General features: G+C 37.0%; 1 long non-coding RNA gene across 1 annotated transcript; it reads right to left on the reverse strand.

Moving 5' to 3' along the window:
• Positions 1 to 2319: 2319 nt before the first annotated feature.
• On the reverse strand, positions 2320 to 7138 carry LOC117082564. Its single transcript, XR_004436674.1, has 4 exons — positions 7063 to 7138; positions 6403 to 6582; positions 4104 to 4215; positions 2320 to 2527 (listed from the first exon to the last, which is right to left on the reverse strand). It is a non-coding gene; the product is annotated as an uncharacterized LOC117082564 (long non-coding RNA).
• Positions 7139 to 7611: the final 473 nt, after the last annotated feature.

The raw sequence follows: 7611 nt of genomic DNA on the forward strand, positions 1-7611 counted from the left end.
GAGAAGGTTAGGAGAACCCTGGAACTAGTGACAATTTGTACAGTAAAGAGAGGAAGCAGTCAGACATCCCTGAAGCAAATTGCAAGCCACAGAGAGAACCATTAATATGCATGTGTATTAGTTAAAAGTGAAGGCACTAGGCTGCTGCAACTCAGTAACACTTTTACCCTTTACGTTCCTTTGCGTTTTAAACCACAGGGGTTTTAGTGGGTGATATAGTTGAGATCTGTGTCCCCACCCAAATCTCATGTGGAAATGTAATCCCCAATGCTGGAGGTGGGGCCTGGTGAGAGGTTATTTGATCCCAGGGGCAGTTTCTCATGAATGGTTTAGCACCATCCCATTTGGTACTGTCCTCGCGATGCTGAGTGAGTTCTCAGGAGATCTGGATGTCTAAAAACATGTAGCATCCCACACCCTCTGTGCTCCTGCTCCCACCATGTGAGATGCCTCACACTCCCTTTGCCTTCCACCGTGATTGGAAGCTCCCTCAGGCCTCCCCAGAAGCAGATGCTGCCATGCTTTCTGTACAGCCTATAGAACTGTGAGCCAATTAAATCTCATTTCTTACAAATTACCCAGTCTCAGGTATTTCTTTATAGCAGTGTGAGAACAGACTAATCCAGTGAGATTATAACAAAATGATTAAAAATCATTGTGTATTTTCTGTTAGCAACATAACACTTCGCATTGCTAGAAAATCTTGCAAAATCATAGATCTAGCCATGTTATATTCCTACTAAAAGGCCTCCAGTGATTTCTATTCTTCACCTAACAATTCCCAACTTTTTAGCCAACTGCAAGCGGATTCTGTCCTGTCTTTTTCTCTCATGCATCAGGTAATTTGGTTCATCGGATGTTTGCCTCGGCGTGTGGCCTTTGTAACTTCACTTCAGTCTCTGATTGGTTGTTAATCCAGCCATTCACTCCTTTGAGAAATCTTGAGCTTGCTTATGTTTTCTAAAATGGATTTAGCACCAGTCAGAATTCCTTGATCCTTACACTTACTTTGATCGCGAGGTAATTACTATGCACTGGAATGTTCTTTAATTCATCCCCACCGAGATGTCAAAGCACGAGGAACTCATATTTCCTTGTTTACTCTGAGAGACTCTGGGGAAAATGGGTTGAGGTGGGAGACTCCTTTAATATTTCCACAATTTTCTAAAACAACTCCTATTTACATATGTTTACAAAGTTGTAAATGGTATATATTCATCATAATACATGTTTAGGCTGGGCACAGTGGCTCATGCCTGTAATCCCAGCACTTTGGGAGGCCAAGGCGGAAGGATCACCTGAGGTCGGGAGTTCAAGACCAGCCTGATCACCTGATCAACATAGAGAAACCTCGTCTCTACTAAAAATACACACACACACACACACACAAATTAGATGGGCGTGGTGGTGCATGCCTATAATCCCAGCTACTCGGGAGGCTGAGGCAGGAGAATCACTTGAACCCGGGAGGCAGAGGTTGCAGTGAGGCGAGATAGCGCCATTGCACACCAGCCTGGGCAACAAGAGTGAAACTCTGTCTCAAACAACAACAACAATAACAACAAAATTATAAAACTAAACTATGAGTTCTTGAGCTGGGGACAGGAGCACAGGAGGAACAGTAAGAAGTTGTCCAGTGGACCACATTCCTTTCAAAGAAATTGAAATCAACACATCTATGAGAAGCACCTTCTTTGCAGCTCCCTGGGGCCATCAGTTGGCCTCTATGGTTTTTCCACCCAGTGTAGCATTAATTCCCTGGAAATCTAACTCAGATCAGGGTCTTTAGAAAATTGCAAGTAGCATCCCTTGCTCAAAAACCCCAAACTGAGAAATGCTGAAACTCAAAACACTGAAGCAGCCTTCTTCACGGATGGACTGGGGCACTCCAAAAAGAAAATTCTCAGCACTCTGGTAGGATGTCCTTCTGCTAGTGGTTGAGTCCATTCAGTGCCCCTTAAATTAGGAAAGATTTTTCACTACTTTGCAGGGCCTTCACGTTATGTTGAGGTGAAGAAAACCTATCACTCTTTGTTCCCGTATGTCAACTAGCATTTATCATGAGTGATAGCAACAAGATCCTGTGTTCACATTTCTTCTTATAATCGTGTGTGTGTAGGGGGGGGGGGGTATGTCTTGGAGGGAGGTAACAAAAACCAAAAAAGCCCACTTTCCCACCATGTCCTCACTCTGCCAGTCCCTAGCTGTATGGCTTTACTCTCTGGCCTGTATTTGTAAAATTAATGAGTTACCGTGAGTAGTAGTTCTCAAATCTGGCTGATGACTAGAGATATTTAAGAATTAAGAGAATCACTGGTCCCTATTAAAACCTAAAAATTTACTTTCTTTTGTTTCTATTATTTCCTTCTCCTACCAGTCATGAAAAACACATTATATAAGACAATAGTTGTGGATAAATAGCCATTGACCTTTCACAGTATTTTTTAGGAAATCATAAAATTGATGCTGTAGGAAAAAAAATCTTCATTTTGATTTTTTCCATCATCAATGCCAGTTACGTCACTTCCTTAAGTTAGAGAAAATAAGAAGTGAGTTAAGGCAGTTAATCACATGTCCTCTTTAAGGTAACAAAATCATCCTTACTATTTAAAAATAAAGCGCATGTTTTAGAGTAAGCTTTCCACAGTTTAGGCAGTAAGAAAGTGAGACAGGAAGAATCGAGCCTATTTTTCTTGACTCAGTTGGTTTGTCACTGAAAAAGTTAGTTGTCGAATGCTCACTGAGTACTCCTACACACTCAATAGCACACATATTATTCTTACTCAATATGTGGAGAGAAAACATACCCTTCCAACTATGATTTTAAAATTGTTATTTTCTTAAAAGAATGCTTTTTCAGTCACCTTGGAAATATGTGCAAATGCAAATCTAAATCCCATATGCAGTTAATGATTTGGTTGAAACAAATACTATTCCCTTGAGCTATGTTGGTTTGAGGGGGGAAAAAATGACTTTTCTAGTGGGAAGATTGCAATGGCTCTGCTCCTAAGGGGGAAAAAAGCCATGTAGATAAGATGTTCTTATTTATAACATGTAACAAGATATGTTGCTAGACACAAGCATCTTTCTGATGACTTATCCTGCTGATCAGAGTACCAACGAGTTTATTTTCATAATTACAACAGATGGAAAACAATAAAATTATACTTTAGGCTAATGTACTCTCACCCTTATTATCCTCCTTTTTTTTTTTTTTTGGTATGTGTGTCTCCCCTGAAGCTATTTTATAACAATATAAAACTTGCAGAAATATGGCACCGCAAAAGCCTGACCAGATTTCCTAATTATCTGTCATGACTCAAGAGTGCAGTAAGAAATTAGCTCTCCCGGGAGAGAAAAAACTTGATGGAACTTAAAATAATAGAAAGAATCCTATCATGTCTTTCCTCAACAAGTTAAGAAAGAAATCTGTCCATTTTTAGTGGGTTTACTAACTTGCTTTCCTTTTATTTAAAAAAAAAAATATATATAGTTTGATGTCAGCTATAAAGAGTTGTGTTAATCAGATCCCTTAACATATGACATGCTGTCAAGCAAAGATTCACTCTTGTTTAATTAACTAAATTTTATTTTTTTCCATCCTCAATTCTATTCCATTCCTGTCTTCTCATCACAAGCTATTAATTCTGGAATAGAATGAATGAGATGTATGTACTTGGAATACATATGTATAATGTATATATCATATAAATTTAATACATCTACTTCCTCAATCTCCATGTTTCCACCCTCCCACGTACTTTTGTGTGTTCATGTGAACAAATAATTCTGGCCAATGGGGTATAGACAGAAGTGACATACATTTGGACCAAGAAACCTTCCGTGTGCTGTTTTTTGTTTTGTTTTGTTTTGTTTTCCCTCTCTCTCTCTCTCTTTCATCATCCTTTGGATGGATAACAACACATAGTGTCACTATAGAAATCACTCATTGAAAATGTCAAAACTTTCATCAGCCTGGGTCCTTGAATGGCTGTATGGATCCATTCTCTCAACACATACCAATGACTATACTCTCACATGAATAAAGGACTTTTAATTTATTAACTCACTGAAATGTTAAAGTTTATCTGTACTTTTCTTACTTCATTGTTTATTTCACTATAAGGAATCATGAGGTTTACATGGTCTATGTTGCTGACTTTGTCAACTAATTTTTGTCTATTGTAATTCAGGTAGAATGCCTGGAAAGCCAGTCTATAAGAGAGACAACAGAAAGCCAACTGAAGTTTTCTCTTAATCTGGCTCATTGTCACAGTGTGGGAAGTTGGATTTTATGAGAATCTTAGGTGTTCTATTGATCATTCAACCATCAATTGCACAGAGCACTGAGTCTGCGTTAGTAGCTTAAGGCAAACCGCTTTAACCAAAATAAATTGTATTAATATGGCAACATCATTTGCCAGGAATACTTTGACAGTCAGTAGGTAAGAACATCTGACAAGAACCCATTCAAAAGATCAAGTGACACCTTGTTTCTTTAAAAAAAATTAAAAGCAAAACAAAGACAAGCTCTTCGTCAAACTAAATTACAGAAATGTATGGAACATGTCACTATCCTACATATACATATTGCGCAGGAGGACCCCAGATATTTAGATGGCTTTGGAATTCTCAGAAATAGTGGACATGGTAATACTAGAGTTTTCCATGCATTGGAGCTGATCGTGTATTTATTTTTTATTTATTTCTAATATATTTTAATTTTTAAGGACAGTTAAAGGCTTACAGAAAACTTGAGGATAAAGTACAGGGAATTTCCATAGATCTCATCTCCCCGTTACCCTCACTTTTCCCTATTATTACCATCTTGCATTAGTGTGGTATATTTGTTACAACTGAGGAAACTATATTGACATATTATTATTAACTAAAGTCCACGTTGGCATTGGGGTTTATTCTTTGTGTAGTAGTACAATTCCGCGGGTTTTGCCAAATGCAAAATATCGTGTATCCACCATTACAGCATCATACAGAACAGTTTCATTGCCCTAAAAATAGCCTGTGCCCCAGGTATTTCCCTCTTCTCCCCCATAACCCTGGCAAACACCAATCTTTTTACTATCTGTACAGCTTTGTCTTTTCTGGAATGTTATATAACTGGACTCATACAGCATTTAGTCTTTCCACACTGGCTTCTTTAACTTAGTAACATGCCATTAAGGTTCCTGTGCCTCTTTTTGTGGTTTAATAGCTCATTTCTTCTTATCTCTGCATAATATTCCATTGTATGAATGTAGCAGAGTTTGTTTATCCATTCACCTATTCACCTATTGAAGGCTATCTTGATTGCTTTCAAATTTTGGCAATTATGAATAAAGCTGCCATAAACATTTATGTGTAGGCATTTCTATGGACATAACATTTTCAATTCATTTGAGTAAATACCTAAGAGCACAATTTGCTGGGTTGTATGGTAAAACTATGTTTAGCTTTGTAAGCAGTTGTCAGATTGTTTTTGAAAGTGGCTTCACTATTTGACTTTCCCATTAACTGTGAATGACAGTTCCTGTTGCTCCACATCCTTAGCCACATTTGATGTTGTCAGTGTTTTGATTTTCTTTTGCCATTCTAATAAGTGTAGTGGTATCTCATTGTGGTTTTAATTTGCAATCTCTAACGAACGTACAGTGTTGAGCACCTTTTCATATGTGTATTTAACATTTGTCTGTCTTCTTTGGTGAGTTAACTGTTTAGATTTTTTGCCCACGTCTACTTGGGTTGTTTTGTTATTGCTCAGTTATAAGAGCTGGTTGTATATTTTGGAAACAAGTCCTTTATCAAATACATGTTATTCACATTTTGTCTTTCTCTCCCAGCCTGTGGCTTATCTTTTCTTTCTCTTAACAGTGTCTTTCAGAAACAGATGTTTTTAATTTCAATAAAGTCCAATTTCATCATTTTCTCTTTCATGAAGCATGCTTTTGTTATTGCATCTAAAAAGTCATTTCCAAATCTGAGGTCCCCTAGATATTCTCCTACATTATCTTTTGGTACTTATTTTTAATCTAAAAATATTGTATAATCTTTATACCATTGGGAAAAGTAGAGTCATGAGTTTATGATTTACATCACTGATTTTACATAATTTTGATGGGTGCACCACATTTCTGATATGTACATTATTTCCCTACTCTGAGAAGTCGTGATATATTTGTTGGAAATGGATGCATGCTTTTTTATACCAGATTAAATCTGTCAATTTTTCTGAGTCCTTCAGGGAATTTCCTGAGAGTGTGGCAGCACACTTTTCTTCTTGGGAAGAGAGGAAAGTGTACCTGCTGTGGAACCATGACGTTGGTCACTTTGTACTTCCAAAGTCATGCCCATCATCATATCTGATTTACTGAAAACTTCCCTTTATAAGAGGGGAACATACTTTACCTGATTCAATGATTGGCAACTGCAGTGAATCAACGGCTGACGTCTTCCCCAACGAAGAGCTCAAACATCATCAATTAGCAGAGATGGCGGAAGGAAAGGTCCATCTTCTCTACGAAATGTCTGAGAGAGGAAGGAGACCAAGCTACACAGGAGCTCACCCTTGCTAGTTGTAATGTACATCTTTGAAGAGAAGGAGGCAGATATAAGCAATGGAAAAACTATCCCTGGGAAGTCTGTGTTTATCTTTGAAAATGTGGCTGTATAATAAAGCACAGTTTTTTCAATGTAACACTCTAAAAAGCTACTCATTCATTCTGAAGTTGCTGTCATTGCTCAAGATATTCTTAAAACTATTGTTTGGAATTAGACTTTTTAAGGTGTTTACAAGAGGTACAAGAAAAATAATTCAACTTGCTTTTAAATCATGCCTCCAAATAACTACTGAAAGAATAAATTAATCAACTTAATTTTAAAACCTAAAATCAATATGCTATTGACTTTTTCAGCAGTAAAATACAATAAAAAATCAAGGTGTAATTATATGATAGAATTAATGATTAGAAAATTAAGGTACTACAAAGATCTACAAGAAACTACATGTTTTTTGAACACTTATTTTCCATTAAATGGAGTAATGATGCAGTTTTCTTCCTTGTTTACCATATCTTATACCGTATTAACTTATTTTTGTTTCCTTTTTCACCCAGACTGACACTTTTTCACCTCACCAGTAACTACAGTAAAGGCTAAACTTCCAGTACCTTATTCCTCCCTTAAGTAATTACAAAGAATCTAACATTCTCTGAGGTTACTTACTCCCATTACAACACTAAACTACTCTCCGAGTGGAGTCAGCGCTCTTAGAACTCACTTCCTTGAAGTCTATTGCGCTTTTACTTTTTCAGCCAACTCATTCTCCCTCCCTAATTTGGATTATAAACTCAGGGGAAGGGACTGTGTCTTACCCTATATCAACTAGGTGTTCAATGAATATTATTAATTATTATTAAAATTCATAATGATGTCAAGCTTGGCCTAATCAATTTTAATTCAGCTTAATCTCTTTCAATTAAGTTTAATTTAGGAGGTGCTGCCCTGATATTTTTCTTTTACCTAGATATCTAATTTACTTCTGCAATAGGCTCCTCCTTTCATCTTCTTATTTTCTTGCCTCATACATTTCTTCTACAGGCAAGATGTTTCCTTTAT

Source organism: Trachypithecus francoisi, unplaced genomic scaffold (genome assembly GCF_009764315.1).
Source record: "Trachypithecus francoisi isolate TF-2019V2 unplaced genomic scaffold, Tfra_2.0 Lachesis_group9, whole genome shotgun sequence".
NCBI lineage: Eukaryota > Metazoa > Chordata > Mammalia > Primates > Cercopithecidae > Trachypithecus > Trachypithecus francoisi.